The sequence below is a fragment of the Triticum dicoccoides genome, chromosome 4B (assembly GCF_002162155.2).
Source record: "Triticum dicoccoides isolate Atlit2015 ecotype Zavitan chromosome 4B, WEW_v2.0, whole genome shotgun sequence".
Taxonomy (NCBI): domain Eukaryota; kingdom Viridiplantae; phylum Streptophyta; class Magnoliopsida; order Poales; family Poaceae; genus Triticum; species Triticum dicoccoides.
In genome coordinates this window covers 606,853,951-606,859,756 of record NC_041387.1, presented here as the reverse complement: position 1 = coordinate 606,859,756, position 5,806 = coordinate 606,853,951, and positions in this window count along the sequence as shown.

Genomic DNA, 5,806 nt, shown 5'->3' with positions numbered 1-5,806 from the left:
TGGCATCAAGCTCGGCGACAATGTGCGGCTCCGAGCCGATCAATGCCACGGGGATGGGCGCTGGCGCAGTCGGGGCGACGGGAGCCGGAACGGGAGTGGGGACAGGCACGTCGTCTTCCCGCAAGGCCAGTTCAAGCTCGTCCCAAAGCGCCTTATGTTCTTGAGACTCCGGCTGGGTGTCTTCCTCATGAAACTGGAACACTAAGGGCAGACCATCGTGATGCGGCATGGCGTACGTTTAGGTCAGGCTAGTTGGAGGTAGACGACAGGAGAATCGGAGAGGAAGAGAGAGGATTGTAGCGATACCGGGTAGTGCGGGGTTGATTTTAAACTGCGGCGCTGGCGACATTAAAAGTGGGAGCAGTTGGGACGATGGTGGGCGGCGGAGCCTAGTCAAAGGGCTCGCCTCCCGGTGAGTCTGCACAGCGGTCTTCTCGCACGCCTCTCTGACAGCCAGTGCAACGGTCTGCTCGCACGCCTCCCGTCGACTCACACGCTTGCTGGGACGACACCTGCCGATGAGAAGCGGGGACTCGTGGCGGCACGTAAACGCCCACGGTTTCAATAGTGAAAGTGTTCGCCTTAACGTGACATGTCTTTGTTCCAAAATACCTTGGCTCTTCATTTCTGCAAATTGTCATAAGCAGCTTGTCTCGAATTGAAGAAAAAACTTACGAAGTAATATATGTGCCATATCACATGACCATGCTCAGTTTCAAGAATTTATGCTCACTTTTGGATTTTCTGAAATTTAAGATCCAGGATTCCAAACAATATCATAACCTGCATCATGTAATAAATTTTCAAGCCGTACATCTGTCCTGTTGTATTTCTTAAGAATGGATTTGGTCAAACATTTTGCTTAGTTAAACCTCCTTTCCGGTTTATAGGGCTCAATTCAAAAATCTCACCAACCAAGGTAGATGGTGAGTGGTGGAACAATTGTTGTAGTTTGCAAAACCACTCAATTAATGCGCTTGTTTTCCTCAAAAATTGTGTTTACGAATGCATTAATTGCAATGCATGCATGCATAAAGTACATGCATTGGTCAATTTTCTCTTAACTCTTGCATGTAATGATTTATTGCACCTTGGAATCTGAACATGTGATGGGGAACAACCAAATTTACACTTATAAAATGGGAAAACTAAAATTTTGAGATAAGCCCTATAAACCGTAAAAGGATAATCCCTGCGTACCAGTGCATTGCCTGATATATTAACTCAAGTACTAGGCACGAACAAACGGGCTCAATTCTGTGCTCATCCTGGTGTAGTAGTAGTAGTACTAGGCAATGCAGTTGACGGGTGACCATGACGAGCGGCGACCGAGGGAATTGAACAGTGCTCGGCACGGTAGGTAACGTTGTCTAGTTACTAAAGCATCCCTCCGTTGTTCATCGGTAGTCATTATGGACCGGGGACATGAGGGGAATTTGCTAGGGCTGGAATTCTGGCCACCAGATATTTTGACTTGAAACGCTGAGGCTCGACTGGTTGGGGTTGCCTAATGTGCGTACCACGCACGCCATCGAAGGACACGAGCCCGTTTTTTTAGGATCAACACGAGCCAAGGTCTGGCTGGTACGCCGTTGGGTCCTACCATTCGAGAATACGAAAGGAACCTTTTAAATTGCCGAATGAATCTATGTGTATTATAATACCCATATTTTCCTTGCAAATACTAATCTCAACATGGTAATTGATTTATGACGAGTTGTTGAATTAGAGTGAGTTTGTGATATAGTGATCTCAACGTGGATTTCACATTTCATGGTATCCCTAGTAAGTTTTCCAATGCAAATTAAAATTTAAAAGATGAACAATATGGAGGTGAGAAAACTTTGTATGTATCAAGCATATGACCACACACACACACACACACACACACACACACAGAGAGAGAGAGACACGCACGAACACAACAACAATCCAATAAGTATAGTGCATCTATTTTTCCAGCCCATGCATGTATGACATGAATTCAAAAATACTCCTTCTATTCCTAAATATTAGTCTTTTAGAGAGTTCAACAAGTGACTACATACAGAGCAAAATGAGTGAATCTAGACTCTAAAATATGTCTATATACATCCGTATGTGCCAGTCCATTTGAAGCCTCTAAAAAGAATAATATTTAGGAACGAAGGGAGTAAAATGTAAGACATCCATGGTCCTCAGTTCAATATTTAAAATGAACATGAAACTGAAACATGAATATTAAGTCTAGTACTACAGTACATGCAAATGTTGTGTTTAGGCGGAGCTATGATTGTCGGGGGTCAACCCCTCGACCTTAGATAAAATTGTGGAGCTCTGTTTAGGGTTGTTTAGATTATATTTGTCCCCACCCTCCCAACCACTGATTGGTTGTGCACGCCCCACCCCTCCTCCCCGGGAGAATATCATGTGCCCCCATACCTTAGATGCTATATGCCGATACGAGTTGCTTGGAGCTTCTAGATCTGAGATATAGCAGCTCACATGATGTGTCTTAATTTTTTTGCAGGAAACCTTGATGAGTTTGAGAATTGCACACAATTTGTACAAAAACTACTTAGATGCCTTTCGATCCCATATCCAACAACCTCGAAGCTCGTATCACCGTAGCATCAAAGATGAAGGAGGACATCATATTCTCCTATATGTAAGAATTTCATGTGCTACCACACCTTAGATGCTTTGGTGATACAAGCTCTTCGGAGGCGTTGGATTTGTGACCCAACACCTCCTCGGTGGTTCGAATGGTTTTTTGTAGAAAAGCCCCAAAAGAGTTCGGCCACTGCTTACAAGCACAAAGACTGCTCAGATGCCATTGGATCTCAGATCAAACGACCTCCAAGCTCGTATCACCGTAGCATCCAAGCCGTGATAGCACCTTATGTTTTCTCGTACGGGAGAGTATGAGGTGCTCCCGCACCGTAGATCCTATGGTGATACGAGTTCACTGAGATCTAACGGCCCACGGTAGGAGGTTTGAATGTTTTTGCAATATACGGCTGATAGAGTTTGGGAAATGCGCAGAAAGTACATGTACTATGCATGTGCCATCTGATCACTAGATGCTCATATCACCGTAGCGGGTAATTAAGCTATGGGGAGCACCTAATATGAGCACCGGGGAGCCGTTGGATCGAAGATGCAGCGGCACACATGAGGCCTGAATGTTTTATTTGCAAAAAAACCCTTTGGAGAGTTTGGAAATTGCGCATAATCACAAAGACTATTCCCAAGCCATTGGATCTCACTTCCAACGGTGTAAAAACTCGTATCACCATAATATCTAAGCTGCGGGGTGGATGTGATATTCTATGCCGCTATCATTCTTGTTCGTAAACTTGCAAAATACGTGTAACTCGTGCCGTTACTTGTCTAACCACGCAAAGTGTTTGTTCAAAAAAACCATCCTACACTGAAATATCGGAACAACACACGGGGGTCCCACTTGTCATTAATCAAATTAGGACCTAAAACTAACAAATCTAAAAGGCAAGATTCGAACTGGCAACCTGGACTACAAAGCATAAGTCGATAGCCTGAAAAACAAACGGTTGTTGGCTTTGTCCCATAACTTGATTTTATACAGTACTTGTGTTGAGTAGAGTAGAGGGAGTGCCTCGTCAACACGTGCATGACCGTTGTCTCACTTACTGGTGGGTCCCAGGTCTGCGATCTCAATCTCTCTTCTCTCCATGTCTAACCTTTGCACGGGCACACACGAAGAGCGGCGCTAGCTTGCCATGGTGTTATTACAACTAAAAAAGCTTGGAAAATAGAAGAATCGCCTAGAACAAGAGACGTTGTGGCTGGTCGAGACAGAGCTAACCGTGCCACGTTTGCATGATGAAGCTGTGTGGCTAGTGGGGTGTTTTTGACCGACTGGCTGGGTCCCGAGGTCGAACCGTAGGTACTACGTCTGATATAGTATATTTTTACACGCACATTTTTCCTCCGTGCCGAGACGTGGCACACCCTACCGCACGGTTTCCGGGTCCTCCCGGGTGGTGCACGCATATATTCTTCCTGACATGGGATGCCCTACCGCGTGTTTTCTGGGTCCTCCTCGGTCGTAGCGCCGAAGCAAGTAAATGAGTCATCAAATCACGAAAGACCACCTTTCCCGCCGAGTACATCAGTGAAGCACGGTGGCTAGCTAGTTGGGCTAGTTCGACCGATTAGCTAGGCTGCCACCACATTTGTTTTTTCACCCCTTTTTTTATCTACTTGCCGGCAGGTAAATTTAAATATCCACCACGGCGTTGCTCTGGTGTTTGGGTGCGGCAGGATTTTTAATTTTTTGATTGACGGGAGCAAGCGCGGCAGGATTTTTAATTTTTTGATTGACGGGAGCAGGCGCGACAGCAATTAGTCACGATGACTCCGCCTGTAAAAACCCACTGCTCCCTGATGTGAGAAGTCGTTGACTGGTGTTTTACCGTGGTGAAAACCAAAAGATTCCCTGCTCCTCGGCTGGCTCTCTCCGCCTTCCCGTAGATTGCATTGCCTTTCAGCCGTTTCGCCCCCTTTGCTTCTTCTCCCCATTGCTTCTACCTAGTGCCATGGTGGCGTAGTAGATCACGGAGTCCGAGGTGAGGCGCCTGACACAGGAGCTCCATGCCAAGGATGCGGAGCTCAGGGCCAAGGACGTGGAGCTCCATGAGCTCAAGGAGGATAGGAGTGCCATGCTCCTCCGTTATGTGCGGGAGTTCACCGAGCTTCAAAAGCGGCAGGCGTCCACCACAAAGATGCTCGGGGCATCGGCGGTGTTGCTGCAGAAAGCGGGAGATACGATAGGCCATCAGGGGAGCCGGCTGGAGCGCGAGCAGGCCGATCGTGACAAGGTCCAGGATCGCCCCAGGCACTTGGTGAACTAGGTTGCCACGCACGTGTTGCGGCTGCACGATGCCTACCATCGTGCTAGCGCGACGATGCCGGCCGGCGGGCTAAACCCGTTCGACCACCCGGTCGACTTCAACGAGCTGCGGCTTCCTGACCTGGTCTCCTTCTTCACCTATATCTTCGAGGAGCTAAGCCGTCTCCGCGCAATGGTGGGGGATGAGCTGGACAAGGAGGGGTTGCGGGCTGCTATCGCCATTGCCGGTCGAATCCTTTCAGGGCTCCGTCATCGAAATCCATTCGTGCCATTGGACGCCGTCTTTGACGAGCTGGCTCCCGTCGACCGGGAGCGGGCTCTGCGGGGGGTTGCACCCTGCATCATCAACGTCGTGCGCCTCGAGAAGCAGAGTGACTTCGGTGGTGTTTAGGCGCCCTCTGCATGGGCATGTCTGTGACGCCCCCGATTCAATCGTACACTAATCATGCACGCAAACGTGTACGATCAAGATCAGGGACTCACGGGAAGATATCACAACACAACTCTAAAAACATAAATAAGTCATACAAGCAACATATTACAAGCCAGGGGCCTCGAGGGCTCGAATTCAAGTGCTCGATCATAGACGAGTTAGCGGAAGCAACAATATCTGAGTATAGACATAAGTTAAACAAGTTTGCCTTAAGAAGGCTAGCACAAACTGGGATACAGATCGAAAGAGGCACAGGCCTCCTACCTGGGATCCTCCTAACTACTCCTGGTCATCGTCAGCGGGCTGCACGTAGTAGTAGGCACCTCCGGTGTAGTAGGAGTCGTCGTCGACGGTGGCGTATGGCTCCTGGACTCCAGCATCTGGTTGCGACAACCACAAAGAAAGGAAAGGGGGAAAAGGGAGGGAGAAAGCAATCGTGAGTACTCATCCAAAGTACTCGCAAGCAAGGAACTACACTACATATGCATGGGTATATGTGT